Raw genomic sequence first — 21,007 nt, 5'->3', positions numbered from 1 at the left:
ACACTATTCATGTATATTAAAAATAGATACATAAACCATGTCTCTTTCGGGGATATATACACTTACTGGGACATATCCTAGATACACAGGAAACGGTGCACATGGAGGGTAGAGGAATGGAGTGTGGAAAGAAAAGGAGTGGAAATAAAATAAAAGAGAGGGGACCTGCTGACTCTGAGAAGCTGAAGGGTAAGAATAACAACTTGTGTCCTCAAAGTCCAAAAAATCATCCCAATCCCCCTTCCATGGCTTCCTGTTCTTTTAAAAATTTTTTTATTTTTATTTTTTTTGCCACAAAACAAGTCTTAATGCATTCTAAAAGACTAAGATCATAAAAAGCAATAGAAAATGTTTTCTGACTACAATATCAGAAGGCAATTTAGAAAGTTAACAAACATGTGGGAATTAAGTACTGTCCAATAAACGATGGGTAAAAAGAAAAAATCACAGGGAAATTAGAGAGTACTTTGAGATAAAAATCAAAGCACAACATATCAAAACTTATAGGATGCAAGGCTCAAGCAGTGCTTAGAGGAAAATTCATACTTGTAAACACCTATATTAGAAATAAGAAAAATCTCAAATCAGTAATGTAAGAAAATAGAAAAAGAAAACAGGAAAATAGAAAAAGAGCAAATGAAACCAACAACAAATATAAGTAGGAAACAACAAGATTACAACAGAAATATATGAAATAGGGAATTAAAAAACAATAGAGAAAAATGACAAAACCAAAAGTTGATTCTTTAAGAAGATCAACAAAAGCTTTGTGAACCTTTACCTAGACTGGCCAAGAAAAAAAGAGAAGACCGAAATTACTAAAATCAGAAATAAAGCAGGGGCATTATTACATTGTCGCTATGGCTTTTTGTGGTGGTAAAATTTAGTTTCTTTCTCTTGCTCGCTTGCATTTTTCTTCTACCAGTGGGTTTTGTTCTTGTGTATTTGTGGTAGTGATTATTGTTTTTCAGATGCAGCACTTCCTTGAGAATTTCTTGCAGGGCTGGTTGTGTGATGGTGAACTCCTGTTGCTTTTGTTTTTCTGGAAAATACACTAGTTTCCCCTTATTTCTGAAGGGATAGCCTTGCTGGGTATAGTATTCTTGGCTGGCAGGGGTTTTTTTTCTTTTTTTTTTTTTTTTCTTTTCTTTTAGTATTTTGACTATATCATCCCATTTTCTTCTGGCCTGTAGAGTTTCTGTTAAGAAGTCTGCTGTTAGTCTGATTGGGCTCCTTTATAGGCGACTTGACACTTTTCTCTTGCTCCTTTTAAGATTCTTTGTGTTTGAACTTTGTCAGTTTGACTATAATGTGTCTTGCAGAGGATCTTTTTGGGTTGAATCTGTTTGGGGATCTTTGAGCCTCCTGGATCTGAAGGTCTGTGTCTCTCCCTATAACTGGGAAGTTTTCTGTTATTATTTCATTGAGTAGATTTTCCATGCCTTTTCCTTTCTCGTCCCCTTCTGGAACATCCATGATTCGAATGTTTGCATGCTTAAAGTTCTCTGCTAGCTCTCTTAGATTTTCTTCATTTTTAAAAATTCTCTTTTCCTCTTTTTGTCTGCCTGGGTTATTTTGAAAAGATTATCTTCAGGACCAAAAATTCTTTCTTCTGCATGTTCTCGCCTGCTGCTTAAGCTATCAGTTGTGTTTTTCATTTCGCTGAGTGAATCTTTTAGTTCCATGAGTTCTGCTACATTCTTTTTTAAGGTATTAATCTCTTTGTAAATTTCCTCCCTCATATCCTGGGGTTTTTTGTTTTGTTTTGTTTTCTCATTTCATTATGTTGCCTGAGTCTTTTCATGCTTCTAGTGTTTAGAAAGTTCTTTCTTTAGAAGTTGGCCTGCCTCTAAGAGCCAACCCCTGTCCTTTGTGTTGCCATGTACAGGCACACAGAGGAGGCCACCTCACCATTCCTGTGCTGGATGATGGCCCCCATTGGCCCCGAAGGCTTCTCCCCTTCAGACCTAGCATCACCCGTACCTTTCACCGTTCTCCCTACAACACAGTTTTTAAACTGTTTTGCCAAAGTTTGGCATTCCCAGCTAACAAGATGCTCCAGATGGGGCCTGACAGGTCAACTTGTAAAAGAATGTTCTGGGCACCACATTCCTATTTGCTTAGCCTAAAAGTGTATTATGCTCCCTCACTCCCATCCCAAGGAAGATTTTTGGAGGCCACATCACTGAGCTTGTCAGCTGCCAACCCTCCGGGTATTTTTCACAGTACACCAGCTTCTCCCAGCCTGTGCAGGAACATTCATTTCCTGAATCTGAATGTAAGAATTCACAATTATCTTTGGTAATTTCATCTCATGGACTAAATTGGTGCTCGTGTATTATTGGATTTGATATTTTGCATATATTGCTCAGTCCGAAATATATACGCTTATTCTGCTAGCATTTCTGGAGCCCAATTAAGTGCCAGGAATTGTGTGAGGTGCTGGAATACAGTGGTGAATGAGACCCAGGGTCCCTGCCCAGAGGAAACACTCACCCGAGAAAGGCAGTCACTCATCCACAAGTGCACAATAGGGTGATCACACACTGCATCAACATGGTGCTGGACAGTGTGCCATCTGCTGTCACGATGGGGAAGAGACTGGAGGGGCTACTGCATGTAGAGAGGCCAGGAAAGGCCCATCTGAGGAGAGGACACAGGAGCCAAGGACCAGAGGGAGTTAGGCATGTCCAGAGCAGCCCAGCGGGAGGAAGCAGCAGGAGCTGGGTGGGAAAGGGGCTCACACACTCCAGAGCTGAGGCAGATGGGGGCAGGCATGGAGGGGGAGGGCCTGGTGTGAGATGGGGCTGACGAGGTCGCAGGCACCAGGTCCTGTCGAGCCTTCAGCACAAGGGCAGGCACCTGGGTCTGCTCTCAGTGGGATGGGAAGCCCTGGAGGGTTTTAGGCAAGGAAGCGATGGGATGTGACTTTCACCCAAAATGATGACACTGGCTGCGGTGGGGAAGGACTGAAGCAGGCACACAGGTGGGGAGGACACAAGGGCACAAAGAGGCTGGTGCCACCCGTGACTGTGGCTTGATCCAGGAGAAGGAGATGGGGATGGTACTGAGAGCTATTAAGGAGATCACATGGCTCAGATGGGGGACAGTGAGGGAGGGTATGAGAATAACAGCCAAGTTTGGGTTTGGGAGGTGGGAGGGTGGTGGAAATGGACCGAGACAGGGAAGTATGGTGAGAGGCAGGCTTCCGGGGGTGACACAGCAGAGCTGCACCTCACACACACTGGATCTCAGCTGCTCACTGAGCATCCGCGTGAACGCAGCCAAGGGGCGAGCTCCGCAGTGCGCAGCACAGGGGAGAGATCTGTGGGGTCACAGAGACGTAACTTGCGGTCATCAGGCTGCAGACAGACGTGGAGCCCTGGGGACAGGTGAAAAGGTCGGGACACAGGGGGGAAGTGAGGGCCAGGCCTACCCCCCCAGGAACTGGGCTTGTGTCATCCAAAGACAGACCATGAGCAATCCGTCCCCACTCTGAGTCACCTAGAAGGCATGGCTTCTCTGTCCACATCTAAATCATTCACAAAATATCCAAGAAAACAGGACAAGTTAGTGCTCATTTCCTTTCATCCGTCCACCTCCCGGCCAGCATGATGCACAGCGACAGCCGTGCCACGGCACAGCAATCAGCCCGGGGTCCCTGTCACAGGAGACCACACCATCCCTTCACCAGTTGTTCTAGGTGCCCCCAGTTAGAGGCGCCTTCTCTACCCAAGGCTGAGGAACAGCTTCTCCAAACTGTGAACGTCTCAGGGTCTCACCCCTGAGGAGTTTGTCCAAAGATTTTAATACAATTCCTTGGGCCACCACCATCATTTCCACCAGCAGCAAGGAAAGTTTCAGTGAGCCCTAACTGATTTTGGAGAAAGGAGGGTCACCGGGGTGGGCCCTAGAGCCACAGACTCTTCCCCCGAGTGGGAGTGAAGCCCCCGGGGTCAGTGGACCTGCTGGCTGGTGGCTTCCACGCTCAGGACTCCTGAGGACCCCTCTCATTTCTTTTGAAGCTCTGCCTTCTTGGGGCTCTGAGCTGGCGTGTCCTGAGTCTGTCAGATCTCCACGTCTTCCCAGTGGTCTTCACAAGTGTGGCTGACACTCTGGCCAGGAGTCACTGCCCAGGCTTGGTCAATGTAAAGACAGGCTTTGGGGTCCTCTAGTCACATGCCCTGGGGAGTGGCTTCCCAAGAGAACACACGAGTCACTTCTGGCAGCAGAGAAAAGAAGAGCTGTGTCCTGCTTCTCTGAGTGCTAGCATCTTCCTCCCTGACAGTGCCCCGGGCAAAACCTGCCAAGCACCTTCACATGTCCTCTGTGGGTAACCAAGAGTTACTCTAGAGCAAGAGTCTAAAATCCCCCTGCTCACCCCTACAAGTCTGTGTATAAGGACAGAGTGCTCACGCTCTGAACCCTAGGGTGAGCACCTCCTGGATTCTATAGCCCAAAGTTACAGCACAATTAGCCCAAGAGCAGGAGCCTTAGTCACAGAGACTTCTAGAAAGTGGTTATGCATACAGTCTAAGTAACTACCATAAACCCAGGCTGGGAGGGTGCAAGACCAGCAGTCACCTCGACAAGGGACAGAGAGGACACCCTGCAAGGTGCTCACGGGGTAGGCGCAAGAGGACCAGAGCGCTGCCTTTCGCCCTGTGCTGAAGGCACAGAGCAGAGTCCAGACTGCACCTCTTGACCTGGGTTATCTTCAGGTAATTTTCAGCCTCAAAAAGTCCTTCTAAGGCCCAGCCCATGGCTCACTCGGGAGAGTGTGGTGCTGACAACACCAAGGCCACGGGTTCGGATCCCTATATAGGGATGGCCGGTTAGCTCACTTGGGAGAGCGTGGTGCTGACAACACCAAGTCAAGGGTTAAGACCCCCTTACTGGTCATCTTTTAGGAAAAAAAAAGTCCTTCTAATCACGTTTCATTTCCCAGCCCAGAGGCACCAGACGTTCGCCCTGAAGGAGCTTTCTAGAAACCATCACCTGCTCTGGGTACCAGGAAAAGGCCAAAGATCCATCAACTACCACACCCAGTTGGAGACCCTCAGGAAAAGGAACATGGAAGGGAGGCTGTGGGCCTGAGCCCTCTTCATTCTGCTCTTGCAAATGTTTACGTGAGCACCGGTATGAGCACCTATGTGCCCGTCAGGAAACGGGAAACAAACCGTCCTCGGTCTCGTGGACTTTATAGTCTTATAGGAGAAGATGAAAAATAAAAAGACAACAAATGAGTGAACAAGATGCTTTCAGACGGTCAAAGAGTTGGAATGCAATAAAAAGAGACTTGCAGGGAGGGTTTCCTTTGGAAGGCAGGTCAAGAAAGGGTCCTCATGTGAGACTATAGGGAAGTTGAGGCCCAAATAAGAGAAGGATCCAGCAAAGAGCTATGAAACAGGGTTCCCTGCAGTGGGAACAGGAAGTACAAAGGCCCCGAGGCAGGAGAGCAGGTGACTGGAGCCGAGGGCCTGCAGGGGAGCCCACCTACGGGAGAGGAGTGGGTCTGACCCTGCAGGGCGCTGCAGCCAGGTGAGGAGCTGGGCTCTTCCACCTTGTGATGGGAAACCTCTGGAGGGTTTTAAGCAGGGGGTGATATGGCCTGACTTTGTGCTTTACAAAGAAGATGGCTCTGGATGCTGTGAGGAAAACGGAAGGAGTGGAGCCAGAAGGGAAGTGGGAAAGCAACCAGGAGGCAGCCATAGGACCCAGGCAGGAGCCGGCAGGGCTGCATCAGCAAGGGAAGGAGTTGGGCCCTCAAAGCCACAGAACACCCAAGTTCTCTGCTCTTCACCAGCTAAGGAACAGGCATCCCCACACCCTCCTCTTAAAGCCTTCTGTTCTTAAGAAACTTTTTGACCATGAACTGAAGGTATAAACCAGAAAGAAAACCAAATCGTTCACGGTCCCCCAACAGATTTTTAGGACAGACGTGCTGTTTTTCCAAAATACAAAAACTTTAACGGGCAACACTTCAGTGTGTCTCTGGGAAGATCCCAGTTTAAAGCATCCTCCAGCGCTGGTGGCCGCCAGGGCCTTTAGGGCAGAGAATGTTTCTCCACCACAGCTTTGATCCATAGCAGAAGCGAGGTCTTGCAAATCCATTGCAGACAAAACCTCTGACATCACCTGATGCAAAGCTACCGTCCAGTGGTGGTCCGTTGGGAGGAGGTATCCAGAAAAGAAACGGGAAGGACATGTCTGGCAGCCAGAGGCCAGGCAAGGAGGGCATCCTGAAGACCACGCCCAGGACTGAGGCAAGAAGAGCTTGCCTTCAGGGCTGCCTGAACACCCCGAGCTCCTGCCACGGGAGGAAAAAGGGTCAGAGGAGTGAAGTATGGGAATGGATGAAGTCACTGCGTAGTGTGAAGTCATACAGAAGGCTCCCAAGGTCGGCTCAGAAGGGACACTAAGGACATGAATTGCTTTATTCCCTAGCTTCCACGTTCACTCACGTCTCTCTTCTTCAGCTCTAAAAAGATTTTTTATTTAAAAAAATAGATTTTTTTTATTTTTAACTTCTTTTTTTACTTTCTTATTTTTAATGGGTTTCCTTTGAGGTCCTATTGTTCAATAGGACAGTAACTTTTAATTTGAATATTTAAAAAGGAAAAAAACTCCTCAATGGGAAAAAGCAAGACAGACATCAAAGAATGAAGGGTATAAGTTTCTGGAAATTTTGTTCTATAACAGAAAAAAAAAAAAAAAGATTTCTGACTCTTTCTGCTGCCATCAGAAAAAAATGAGCCAACTATCCTGAAAAAAATGCTATCCCAAACATCTCCATGATATTCAACTCACGGCCCATCCAGGGAGACCAAAGGCCTGCACCCAGCTGGATCTCCCCAGTACTACACACCAAAATCCAGAGAAAGATCTATGGGCTCCGACCTGGTAATTTTGGGAATTTGGGGATTATTCTAAGGAAGCAATTCAAAAGTCAAAAAAACTATGTGCACCAAGATATTCATTGCAGTATTGAAAGTGATCAATCAAAAATAGTAAGGAAATGGCTACGTAAATTATTATGCATTAACTCAATGGAATTGAATGTAGTTTGTAAAAAGACACCTGTGCACAATACCCAGCACTGCAAATATTCCCCACATCAGATGGAACCAAAACTGCACAAACATTTATCACTGTGACATATACTTGTGGACAAAACATTTTAGAAAAGCATAGAAAAAATGAAAAGTTATATTATGTATGGATATTTATGTCATAGTAATAACTTTTTAATTTTAATTTCTATGAAAGTTATGCAAGCACATGATTTTAAAAACGGATTAAAACTAAAACTCTTACAGTAAAAAATAGCAGTATCTTGACCGCCGCTTCCACACACACATACTATCTCCAATACATTTCAGTTATTTCTTTGGGTATTAACCTTTCTATTTCTAAATAATACCTTTATGCTGATATTTCTTGATTTTCAACTTTTAACTTCTTACCTTAGAAAATGAGTTTGTGCTCTCCTACACATATGTACATAAATATAACCTCTCCTCCATCTACTGAATATAGCTATGTGGTAATTTTTTGTTATATCAATCTTTAGTGCCTAACATTATTATAATCTATGTAAATATTGCTCAAAGTGTAGCCACAAAGTGTACTGTAATTTTATTTTGTTTTTTAACTTTTTGTTTTTCCTGTAGTTGACAATCGCCTAAATTTTTGTCTTTGTTTTTTTTATGTAAAAATGACTAACTCTACCCCAAACTCTCCAACAGAACTATAAAACTCCTCACAACACAGAAAATATGTCAGATAATCCATCAACTCCATTTTTTTCTTGGAGATATTCCCCCCGGGGCTCTCAGCCTTCTCTCTCCACATTGGGCTGGTTGCTCTGTAGACCTGCTGCACAGCTGTAATACTGAGTCTTCTCTTCAGGATGAACTCCCTTCATCCTCTCAACCAGTCAGAGTTCTTGGTTGCAAGTAAAGAGGCTGACTCACAGATTAAGCAGGGAAGAAGCTCACAGATTGTCTGACATATTTGCTACATTGTGAGAGTTTCATAATTCTGTTGGAGAGTTTGAAGAATTAGTGACGAGTACATTGAAAACAAAGCAAGTAAAAAGATGAGGCAACTATTAACTCTAGGAAAAACAAAAAGCTGAACAAGAAAAGAAATATAATTGTAGTATACTATGTGGACACCACGCAGAATCATGTCTGATGACAAAATTGCTGCTATTGCCACTGAGCACTGGGTGCCAGCAGGTAGTACCTCTGACACTTCTGTACCAAGAGCTATGCCTTGCAGCCCATCACTGTTGCCACCATCATAGCCATGAATAGAGCACACTCTTCACCTTTCTAGTCTCTGTCAAAATCTGACACAAGTGCATCTCAACTATGGAGTCCAGGTCATAGGTCCTGGCTACAGGGCACTGTTGGAAGTGGGTACTTTACAGTTCCCATGGTAGGGCAGGTGTTGGTGTAGTTTTTCTCTTCACTCCCGGGACTCAAAGTGAGATATGACTCAAATATAGAGAGACATCTGACAGCTGAACCAAATGAGAACAGGAGACAACTGTACATTATACCCATTGCTTCTTTTTTGATTTACTCCTTAATTTATTTTATTTTAATTAATTAATTCATTATTATTATTATTATTTTTGGTGGCTGGCCAGTCCAGGGATCAAACCTGGGACCTTGGTGCTATCAGCACCATGCTCTACCCAACTGAGCTAACAGGCCAGCCCACCTAGTCCCTGATTTTAGTGGAAAACATCTTCTGGTAGCTTACTTGAAAAGGGACACAAAGGACCGTGCTGTTTCTGAAAATTCACATCTAAAAAATGTCTTTAATATACTATTTTACTTGAAAAGTACAGAATTCTGGGTTGGGAATTAATTTTCCTTGGAAATTTAAATGCATCGATCCACTGCCCTGTAGCTTCTAATGTTGCTTTTGGAAAGTCCAGTGACATTCTGTTCTCTGATCTTCTGTTTGTGGTCTTTTTCTCTCTGGTGACTTTTAGTCTATCTATCTATCTTTAGAGTTTTGAAAGTTCCTAATGATGTCTCATAGTGTGGGCCTTTTATTATTCATTGTGCTGGGTACTACTCAGAGACTCTTTTAATACAGAAATGACTTCAGTTCTAGAAACTTTTCCTGTATAACTTTCTCTCCTCCATTTCTCTCTCTTCTTTTTTCTTAAGCTCCTATCAGATGCATGCTGGGCCTCTTAGCCTGATTCTCTAATTTCCTTATCTTTAATTTCCTATTTTCTATCTCTCAAGTCTTTCTGTTCTACTTTCTGGTAATTTTTCACTCTTTCAACTCTTCTATTGAAATTTTTACTTCTGTGATCATAGTTTTAACATCCAAGAGCCTACTGTTTTATAATTGTGCCTTTCTTTTTTAAACAACCATGCTCATGACTTTGAATTCCTTTTCTGATGTTTGTTTGGGGCTCTGCTTTTCATGCTAGAGGTCTCAGTCTATGTGACAGCATACTTGGCTGCCTATTCAAATTTCAGAGAAAGGTACTAAACCTGCTTGTGCACAGGTAGGGCTATTTGCTTGGTAGACTTCACTGTCAAGTGACAAAGCAACAAGCTAACTTTTTCCCCTTCGATGTCAGTATCTGAAGGTCATTTTTCTTGTGAGTTCAGTTTTGTCAAGGCTCTGCCTGGAGGCTAGGTGTAAGCTGGGCAGCCATGTCTGGGAACCAACCAGACATGGGGATGGTCTTGTCACTCTCAATACACGCCTCTCTCTGCCCTCGGGTGCGCTCCTAGTTAGTTTGGCTCAATGCTACCAGCAGGAAACCTGCCATCTTCTGCTGGGATGGAGAAGGGAGCCACCTGCCAACGTGGGCTGACGGAGGGGTCTGTCACTCTAACACACACTTTCACCCAATCTTCTTGCTTCCAGGAGCAAGAACCCCACCTTTGGAAACACTCTGCAGCCCCTATTCCTGGGCCTTTGGTGGATCCTGTGGACGTGTCAGCTTGCCTCCCCCACAGCCCAGGACATCCAACACTCTCTGCTTGAGTTCTCTCTCACCCACCTGCTGTCTATCTTTCAAAATTTTTGTCCACATTCTCTCACCACCTCTGCCAACATTTACTTTTCTGTTTTCTTAAGAATTTATATCGTTGTTATTCCTTTACTTTCATTTGAGTGAGATTTTCAAACACAGCAGAGATAAACACGTGCATCCAATCAGTTATGTTTATGTGGAAGTCTATAATAATATTTAATAATAAGGGTTCAAATCCCCTTACTGGCCAGCCGCCAACCCCCCCCCCAAAAAAAAGAAACAATAAATAAAAATCAAGTTTTAAAAGATTCACACACAGAAGACTCTATGGGGTCTGGGGAAGGACGATCCAACAGGAAATGATAGTTCTCTCTACGGGGAGGTAGGGTTATAGAAAAGTTATGCTTGCAGGTTTTTTTTTTTTTTTTTGTATTTTCCAAATTTTCAACAGTCAATAGGAGGGTACTTCAAAAAGTCCATGAAAAGATTTGTATTATCTTCTAATTCTATATTTCCACAAACTTTTAAAAGAACCCTCGTATGTATGTTTTTATCAATAAAAAAGCATGAGAATTAAAATTTATTATTAAAAGGCATTTTCAGAAACAAAGATCAAGACAGTCTAAACAGACGTGTAGAAGAAATGCTAATTTCCCAATATGGGTCTATACGGTCCACAGTTTTTGCCTATGTTCAGGGGAGTCCCAGGGTTCCAGAGCAGCAGCCCGAGGCCTTCAGAGGTTGGTGGGAGTGGAAGGAGGTCTGGGCCAGTCACTCACTCTACCACGGTGGCTCTCTGTTTTTATCTGCATTGTAGGTTAAAATTGTGCTTATCCACAACCATCAATGAAATTTGGAAAGTTCCAATGAAGATCTAGAGCAAATGAGGTTGAGCTGGGGGTAGAGCCTTTAGGGATGGCACCGTGCTGTAACCCCCACCCCTTTCCATCCTGAGATGATGAAGGGCAGCTACTCCAGCAGAATGTTCTGTGGGCAAACAGAACACATGACACACCCACCGTGCTTGCAAGGAGACCCGTAGGCCTCCCCATCATGGAGCTTGCTAACCAGACCCAGCGACCCTAGGACCCCAGATGGGGGTGTTGAGCCAGTGTCCAGCCAGTGTTGGTCTTTGGACCTGTTTCTTCATTTGCATGATAAAAAGACTATATCCATCTTCCAAGCAAATGTTCTAGAAGCTCCAAGAGCATCCTATTACTGATACAGTAATTGCCACCTCTCTGGAGACACAAAAAGTCCCCACCTAACAACTCCTGGAAGGCAATACTGACTTATAAAAATTTAACCCACTTCCTTTGGGAAAATGTGATAAATTTTCTCTCCCAAATAGGCCAACCCAACTGTACTGTGACCGGAGTGAGCCAAACACCAAATACTGCTGCCTAGTAATGGGCTCCAGGGCTCCTCAGAGCACAGCTGTTCCTTATTTTCCCCGGCAGCAGCGTCCCTCTCTGGGATGAGCTGAGGTCTGGCTGAGGTCTAGTTCAAGGTGCCCCCTTGTTCGCTCCTAGCATAAATTTGGGTCATTCACTTCCTTTAGGCATGTTAGTCCTATGGAGAAGTCCTCCTTTGGCTGGAGGGTCAGGAAGGACAGGTTTTGTTCAAATTCTTAACTGATCTACAAAATAACCTCCCTTCCTCCTTCCCCCACACACTTGTCCCCTTCCCCCCACCTACCTCTCGGGGATGGTCCAAGAGAGACCACCAGCAAAGGCCCCTCTGCCTGGCAGATTAAAGATGCTTCAGAATCAACGAGTGTCATCCCGCCCTTGCCTGACTCTGAGCTCCTCCTCTGTCTGGAAAAAAAAAAAAGAAAGAAAAACATTTTAAAAAGAGAGGATCTCGGAAACCTTCTGTGCATTCTCTTACAGGACTTTAACTCAAAAACGACTGCTTCACCTAGGTCTCCCTTTTTTGCAAACCAATAACACCCTGCTTGATTGGCCTTTCTCTCCACCTGGTCAATGCCACCGCAGCTCCCTTTGGCGGTACTGAAACAAACCACAGGGGCATTTCCAGTGCCTGAACCAGGAATATACATATAGATGACTCAGATCATTTTTAGAGCTGTTTACTGCTTTTGTTTAGTTTTTGAAAGCAAAGAAATTGATCTGGGCCAAGCCTGGGTTTGAGTTCCATTCAATGCAAAAAGCAGGTTCTTGAACTTGAGATCCTGATTTTCCCCACGTGGAAGTGCTTTCAAGGCCCAAGTCTAAAGGGTAAGTCATCCTTTTTTGGCTGGACATGAAAAAAAAAAAAAAAAAAACAACCACAACAAAAAAAACGGTGTTGAGGTGAGGCACTGCCCCATTCACTGCATCTGTGGTGTTTCTTCCCCCACCTCAGGCGTTCCTGGAAATAATCTGACCTCAAAGAGGGGGAAAAAAGACACCAGACCTACAGCCCAATCTATTCCAGCATTAGAAACTGTCTCTTCTTCCAACCTGGGACCCAGGGCATAGCTACCTCCACAGCAGGGAGACTCCAGCCTGGAGCCCACTGTGTGGGTAGGAGACCTAAACCACTGGCTTCTCCACGGGACAAAATGTACAGCCCCAGGAACCTGGGCTCCAGGATCCTGGAAAAGGTGTGTACTCCAGGAACACACCTCCCAAATGGAGTCCTGCCGGCTGCCAGCCCAATCCCTGGAAGGATGCTGGGTGGACCCTGCTCCAGGAGCCCAGCACGTGGGTTTGAACAGTCCCTTCCCTCAGCGTCCAAGGAAGGGTGGCAAGGACCTCCCAAGGCACTGCCACCAGAGAAACGGGAGGCCAGCACCAAGCCAAGGAAGAAATAACTTCCACTGCTGGTCACGGAGGAGACTGGCCAATATTGGAGTTACCAAGCCAAATAACAGCGGCTCAGGCACAGGGAAATGAGACATGATCACAGGGAAAGCACTTTCAAAACAGGAAAGACAAAGCAAAAGACATGATGGAGCCGAGAGAAGGAAGCGTTAGAGAAGGCAGGGAAAGAATTAGTCCTCAGGAATTCAGGCCAGAACGTCAGGCCCCGGGACTGCCGCCCTCCAGCACCCCCACCCCGGGTTCAAGGGCAAAGCCTGGGAGGCAGCGCTGGGCATGCACAGCGTGCAGGATGCTCGGTCCCGAATCGGGGGCAGGGGGAGGGGAGGACGCGCCACAGCAACTGCTCGGTCCCTGACAAGTAAACAGCTTGTCCCGCACAGGCGCGTCCTTGTCCGGAGCCCGCAGTGGGCCCTGATCATCCCATCAAGGGCGGCACGAAAGGATGCGATCAGATTAGGAGGGTACAGCGCCACCCAGCCCACACCAGAGAAGCACAGCGCGAGCGCGACCCCCGCCCCGGCCTCCCCAGCGGGGTCCTGTCGGTCCCCAGCCCCCGCGCCCCTGCACCCCCGATCGCCTCCACCGACCCTGCCCACCCCGCCCCAGGCAGACAAAGCCGGGCGGGGCGGGGCGCTGCGGGGGGGCACCGGGACCCCGCGGACTCCCGCACAGGTGGGCTCCCTACCGGGTGCCGGCCGGGGGCGGGGCCCGATATCCCTGGAGACGGTTGCCCAGGGGACGCGGCGGGCGGGTCCCGGACTGACAGGAGGGCGCTGGCCTCCAGGCGGCGGCACGGAGCCCGCGGGGCCTGAGGGCGAGCCCGCGGCCCCAGGTGCCGGCGAGCGGGGACCCGGCGGAGGGGCGCGGCCCGGACGACGGGCCGGCTCGGGCGACGGGCCGGCTCGGGCGGGGCCGGGGGGCGGGGCGCCGGCTGGGGGCGGGGCGTCCCTGGGGCCGCGGCAAGGCGCGGGCACCGTCCGCAAATTCTCACACCCCCAGCCAGGCGAAACGCCGGAGCCGGAACTGCCGCGGGGCGCGGAGGGGACGCTGCGATCCTTCCCGACCCCTGGCGCACTCGCCCCGAGCCGCCACGGGACTCTGACCTCGATCTCGCTTAAACACCAGCGAGCAGAAAGTGCCATTTGCAAAGTGAGTGACGGCTGGTCGTCCGCCAAACCGCTTTCCGCCCTTGGGTTCCAGGGCATCCATCCCCGGATCGGGCAGGCTACTTGGTCCTGTGTCACAAGGCGGGGGCCCGGGTCACCCAAATCATTGGCCAGCCCAGGCTCTGGGCTCAAATCCTGGCTGTTCCCCAGACCACGGGCCTTTCCATCGGGGGTTCCCCTTATCTGCAGGATTCGGAAAATAAATGGGTTGACCCGGGACTTTCACTAACACGTCTAAGTCATTAGGGCGCGCCGCGTGGCGCTGGCACACCGCCCGTGCAGCGACGACGAGGTGTCGTCGGCTCGCTTTGCCGCAGCCGTCTACACTGCTGGAGGTGCTGTTCTCCGTCGCGTTGTGAGAAGGAAACCGCAGCTCGGAGGGCGAGGACTCGTGCCCTCACGCGACACGCCACCGGCCAGCCTCAGCGGCACAGCGGGCGCGGGGACCAGTCTGGATGGCACCGAGCCGCGCCCCTCTTGATCTGCAACGCCCGTGTCCGCTTGGAATGCTCTTTGGGGTCCGCAGCCCTACGCTTAAGCCTTCGCCACAGTGGAGCTCGGAGGAGGAAGGGGTGTGGGCGCGAGGACCAGTCACCGCGGGCGTGTCCCGCGAGGTGGGGGAAGAGGTTTGAGGACACTCCTCGGTGGTCCTCATCAACTCGGGCGATGAGCCCAGGACAGAGCCCGCCCGCCCCAGGCGGACGAGCCGCAGGAGCCTCCTCGTGCACGCGGACAGGGCAAGGAGAAAACTCGGCCGGAGCTCCCGGGAATGTCAAAGAAGCCCGGGAAAGGAGGATCAGGTGGCCGGGACCTGGGAGGTCCCCAGCCAGGGGGCGCAGTCCAGGCCGAGCGCTTCCTTTGGCCCTCGGTGACCCCTGCGTCCCCCCAGCACCCAGCAGCCCTGCCAGGGGTCCCGGTGCCCGGGTCACCCTAAGGGGGAGAGAGGAAAGAGGGGGTCCGGGGTGGGAGGGGACATTACGCCCCCCCGTCCCTAAATGTCACACCCACTCAAAAAGACACACACTTGCATACAGATTGACGTGCACACACTCAGGCACAATGATGTCAACGGACACAGGCCACAGACACGCTCGCACACGCACCCGCGCACGTCGCACACTGAGCCTGGCTGGCCCTCATGCACCCGCTCAGACGGGCTGTGCACTTGGCAGACAGTCCCTGGAGAAGGCGGAGCCTGGGCGCCCCCCCACTCCCCCCCCCCAGCCGGGCAGGTGGGGGAGGAAGGATCCCCCTGCAGGACACCCCAGACCCCACAAGCCGGGAGTTTCTCAGGATGAGAAATAACGCACCGGAAGTCACAGCTGGACCTTGGATGGGCAGACACAGGCTGGCAGGAGTTGTCGGACACCGCACCCTGGGTGCACGGGGGTGGTATCCCTAACAGTCCCCAATCAGGAAAGTGTAATGACTCTGCGGCCAAGCCACGAAAGAGATTTTCCAAAGGGCAGACGAGCTTCAGCAGTTCCTATACCCCCATTCCCCACGTGTGGGAGCTACTCCCCAGCGGCCCAGTCCTGCAATGATCCTCCTGCTTGCAGACGTCCCTTTTTTTTTCTAGCGTGGGTCTGAGTGAAAGTCAAGCTCAAAGACAAAGTCCCCATCATCATGGAACCCAAAGACCTGGCGCGGGGTTCAAATTGAGACACTGGTTTCTCTGGCACCCAGAGAAAAATCCAACATTCTGTGAAACGGCAAAAGCCACAAAAAGTCGCCTGCCTGTACTGAAACAGCACTGGCAAATTCTGGAAAGATATAGACCATAATAAATTGTTTGGAGGACAATTAAGTTAGTTGACACAGATATATGGGAAGTCTGGAACAGTGCCTAGTTCGTGGTGGAGATGGAAAAAAACCCAGTCTCCTGATTCCTTGTTCATGGCTCAGTTACCTTAAGGTCTTGCTGAAACCAGGTGAGGGTATAAATAACTTTAGTGGATAAATGAGTTTCGCTACGGTTAAAAATTAAATAGAGAAATTAGATTCCCGTTTCTCTGCTTGCTATTGCCGAAAAGGCCAATCCTCTTGCTAAGTCCCCAGCATAAGGCAGGAAATCAGATGAGCTTCTGCTGCCACTCACCTGAGCCCTTGTTCCATTCAAGGAGCCCAATAAGAGAGAAGTAAATTTGCTCCCTGGATGCTCCCTGCACTCCTCCTTTTCCCTGTCCTGACACTTCCAAGGCCACTTCACAATGATGAAATCTCAGCCTCTCCCAGATGACCACCAATGTCCTAACCACCAACCTTGCTGGATGAGAAATAAGCCACCAGAAGTCACAGCTGGACCTTTGATGGGCAGACAGAGGCTGGCAGGAGTTCTCAGACACCGCACCCTGGGTGCAGAACGGAGGTACCCCTCTTCCTGCTCAAATTGGCATCCAGCATTTATAGGTGTGGTCAGATAAGATACTGCTGAGTGGGGGACAAGACTAAAGTCAGAAGGTAGGCTAACGCCGGTTGGTGTAGCTGGTTAGACAGCAGCCTTATAACCCAACGGTCATGCAGGTCCAGATCCCAGTACAGGCCAGCCACCAAAAAAAAAAAAAAAAAGAAAGAAAGAAAGAAAAAAAAAAGAAGATGCAACTCACAATAACAGAAACAGTTAAATGTTTGTTTTTAATTCTTAGGAAAAACAGGAGGGCTCTGGAAAAGAATCCTCCTCAAAGAGGAGAGAGGGCTGGCTGGTTAGCTCAGTTGGTTAGAGCGTGATGTTGATAACACCAAGGTCCAGGGTTCAATTCCCTGTTACTGGCCAGCTGCCAAAAAAAGCAGGGGCGAGTTTCCATATTTATTCACATAATCCCCCCACCCCTTTGTTCCCTTGATATTTTTATTCTCAAAGCGCAAGGATGAGGGAGTCTAATTATCTGAGGCCCCTGCTCTCCTGCTATCCTTACATATTTTCATTAATATGTGAGGCTCTCACCTCCTGTTAGCTCAAAAAGTGGCTCATCTGTAGTTAAAAAGCAAAGTTAATTAGAATCTGGAGTTTCATTCTTTCTTTCCTCAATTCCCCAAGCTTAGACCAAAAGTCTGTCTTAATTGAGGCTTCAGAAGATTGTGACCTGGGGCAGGAGTGGGGGTGGGGGGTGGAGCAGCAGAGAAAAAAGTGATGCTGTGTTTGAGTTGCTCATTCTTCCAAATGTCAACCCCAAAGCATGTGTGGTTGCAGGGAATCTCCCAGAGAGGGGCAGGAGCACAAGCTCTGGAGTGAGACCTGACTTGGATGAGTTCCCTCCTCTCTCCAGGGCTTCTGTTTCCTAGGCTGTATGCAGAAGGGGTACCAGCACACAGTGCCGACCTTAGAAGGTAGAAGGAAGCATCAGTCGGGCAGCATGTTGGCGGGCTGCTAGCTGGTGGTACCTCTCAGGAGAGTATCCAGTGATTCGCTGCATCTGTCACTGTTTCCTGTGAGTCTTAGGTTGCCAATGGGCATATGTGGTCCTTATGGGAGGACACAGTGTCTTAGGCTTCTTTATATCTTTTATTGATGAAAAGACACTCTGTTCGTGGAAAAGATCAATCAATTGTGAACACTTACTGGGAGAAAATCAGAATAAGGGAATACGTAGGGTATCTGTGAGTCACACATCCAGGCTCATGAAAGATCCCTTGGGGTAGCTGAAATGGGTTTTCTAGAATCTCTTTGTGAAACCACTAGATGTGTTTGAGAAAATGCTGAGAGCAAAAAAATTAAACTAAGAGCTAGGAAAATATTAAAAGTAGGGTCCAAATTTGAAGACAGTAAAAAGAATGAATCTGGCAACATTAGACTAAACATAATTGCAGAGCTGCACTTAAAGGTCATTTAGTTAAGACGGGGGAAGGTGACATTCCTGAGTCACACAGATACATAGCAATAAGTTCCAGTCTGCTAAATATCAGTACTTGAGAGATACTAAAACTAAAACTAATATCAACAGCAGCAGCAGAAACAGCAGCAGCTAACATTTTCTAACACATACTACATGGCAGGCATCAAACTAAATGCTTTATATTTATTGTGGAGGTTTTAAAACATGGCAGCAAATTCTTTAACACTCCTGCCATTGACAGGTGGCATCTGCGTTCCCTCCCCTTAAATCTGGGTGAGCTTGTGACTGCCTTGACCAAGAGAGTATGGCAGAAGGGATGCTAAGTGGCTTGAGAGGTTAGGTCATAAAAAGCCAATGGAAGCTTCCTCCCTGGGTTTGGGAACGCTTGCTCTTGGAGCTCTGAGCATTCAGTACCAGTCTGACCACCCCAAAGCAGCCATGCTCTGATGAAGCCCAAGCCAGCCAGGAAGACGAGGCATGTCTAAGCATTCAGATTGACAGTCCCACCTGAGCCCAACCTCTGAGTCATCTCCACCCAAGTACCAGAAATGAGTGAAGAAACCTCAGATGATTCCAGCCCCCAGCTGCTCAAGTTACTGCCAGCCCTTTGGGGGTCTTCCCAGCTGACCCAGATGTCATGGAGCACAGCCAAGCTGTGCCGCTGAGCTCTGTCAGAATTCCTGGCCCACGGCACCTGTGAGCACAATAAAACAGTTGTTGCTTCACCTCTCTAAGCTTGGGGTGCTCATTATGCAGCAATAGATAGATACCTGGAACTTAATGAGTTCATTAAATCCTCAAAACAATCCCATGAGATAGTTATGATCATGGTTTTCACGAGGAAACTGAGGCTGAAGACTTTACCCAAAGCTACACAGGGAATGGCAGAGCAGGTGCCAGAACCCACCTTTAACCACCACCTCAAACTACCTCTAACGCCGAGTTGTCCAGCTGCTATAAGGCACGAAGCTCAGTTTTCAATGAATATCTGTCCACATTAGTTAGACCTGATCCTGCCCCTCAAGACAGTCTCATGGACAACCTAGGAAAGGAGATCTCTCTGGTCACTTCTGTTAGATGCTGTGACCCATCACAAGGGTGACCCAAAACCACGGGGGGAAGTGTCAAATGCTGTCCCCACTGGGATGCGTCCTGGGCCTATTCTAGTCGTCATCCTTCTCCATAACATCAATGAAAGGAAGTCCAAAAATTGGCATTTTGCAAAAAAAGACTCACATTGGATAGAAATGCAAATAAAATTCACAAATACCTGGAGAAGTCATCTGTAAAAATTACTCTAGCAGAAGTGGGTAACTCTTGGGGAACCAGGTGCAAGGCTGTATATATCCACATACTAAACTCTTTAGTTACAAAGGCAGAAGGGAATGGTTGAAGAGGCCTAATTAGAGAATGGAAGACGGAGAACTCAGAGCCGGCCCCAAGCCGATTCAGAGGCAGCGCTTCAAGAACAAGTTAGCTGTGAAACAGAGCTCCCTCCACCCTCATAGCCTATGCTATCTGCTTCTGCAGAATTGCTTGCTTAACCTAAGTAACTCCATTTTGCCAGGTCTGACCTGCAGACGACCTCCCCTTCTGCATGAGAAACCGCTGACCTTTTCATAGAAACAAAAACAACTGCATAGAAACAGGAGCCACACACAGTGAACTATTACATGGGGACAGGAGCCACACACGGTGAGCTACCACACGGGGACAGGAGCCACGCACGGTGAGCTACCACATGGGGACAGGAGCCATGCACGGTGAGCTACCACATGGGGACAGGAGCCACGCATGGTGAGCTACCACACGGGGACAGGAGCCTCACACGGTGAGCTACCACATGGGGACAGGAGCCACGCACGGTGAGCTACCACACGGGGACAGGAGCCTCACACGGTGAACTATTACACGGGGACAGGAGCCACGCACGGTGAGCTACCACACGGGGACAGGAACCACGCATGGTGAGCTACCACACGGGGACAGGAGCCTCACACGGTGAGCTACCACATGGGGACAGGAGCCACGCACGGTGAGCTACCACACGGGGACAGGAACCATACACAATGAAAACTTGTATGCTCGACTGCTCGAACGGCTCGTTCTCGGCCTCTGCGACCTAGCTCCCTAGCTTGCTTTGTGCACCTGGACAAACCCGTGGGCCAATGGGATGTAGTTTTTGCCTTTAAAAACCCCACGAGACCAAAGCCCGACGCCGCTCTTCCTTGGTTGCATCTTGGGAGACGGACGCTGCCAGCTGGAGTGAATCAACTGCCCTTTTCTGCACGAGTGGCGTGCAAGTGCGTTTCTTGTGGGAGGGGGCCTCACAACAGCTGGTCCTGGGATACCACAAGGGCCATTCTCTATGGAAAGCTATATCCAGTCACTTGAGCCTCCTGAGATTCACACTTTTGTGTAGCCCCCGCCACATTAAAGCAGGGTTGGTGTGTGTGACCAAAAGAATATGGCAGAGCGTGGTATGTCACCTTCAAGATGAGAGTATGAAAGATCATGCGCTCCAGTCTCGGGCTCGCTCTTGCTCTTGCTGTTATCTCTCGCTCTAGAGTCAGCCAGCGACCATGTGGTAAGGACACTTGAGCAGCCCTATGAAGACACCCACATGGAGAGGGACAGATACTGGCCAACAGCCAGCAAGTCACTGAGGGCTGCCAACAACCCCTCGGCAGGTATCTTCAGCCCCAGACACTTGCAGCCCAGCTGACAGCTTGACTGCAACCTCCCGAGCCAGAAGCACCCAGCTTTGCTGCTCCTGAATTCCCAATCCACAGAAACCTTGAGATATAAATGCTTGTTGTTTAAGCTACCGAGTTCTGGGGCGATTTGTTACACAGCAAGGGAGAACTAATACTCACATCCCGCCCATGACTGCTATGTCCCTTGCTGGGTGGTCCAGCACCTGCACCACACTGGAGGCTCCATCCATACTTGTGGTTGAATAAATGGTCCATACAGATGACCCTTCACTGGCATGGATGAGCCAGGCCAGTTTCCAAAGAAGAGGCGACATGCTAAATGGAAGAAGCCAGTCTTGAAAGACCACACGATGTATGATTCCATCAACACGACATGTCCAGGACAGAGAAATCCACAGCGACAGAGTAGACTTGTGGTTGCCTGGGGCTGAGAGATTAGGGAGAA

At 48.6% G+C, this 21,007-nt stretch overlaps 2 non-coding genes across 2 annotated transcripts; one reads left to right on the top strand and one right to left on the bottom strand.

The window, feature by feature from the left end:
• Nucleotides 1-8,652: 8,652 nt before the first annotated feature.
• TRNAI-GAU (transfer RNA isoleucine (anticodon GAU)) lies at nt 8,653-8,726 on the bottom strand. Its single transcript has one exon. It is a non-coding gene; the product is annotated as a tRNA-Ile (tRNA).
• Nucleotides 8,727-16,709: 7,983 nt separating this feature from the next.
• On the top strand, nt 16,710-16,785 carry TRNAI-GAU (transfer RNA isoleucine (anticodon GAU)). Its single transcript has one exon. It is a non-coding gene; the product is annotated as a tRNA-Ile (tRNA).
• Nucleotides 16,786-21,007: the final 4,222 nt, after the last annotated feature.

This window comes from Cynocephalus volans, chromosome 8, assembly GCF_027409185.1.
Source record: "Cynocephalus volans isolate mCynVol1 chromosome 8, mCynVol1.pri, whole genome shotgun sequence".
NCBI classification, from domain to species: Eukaryota; Metazoa; Chordata; class Mammalia; order Dermoptera; family Cynocephalidae; genus Cynocephalus; species Cynocephalus volans.
The sequence above is the reverse complement of the archived record's forward strand: the minus strand, read 5'-3'. Positions and strand labels throughout refer to the sequence as shown.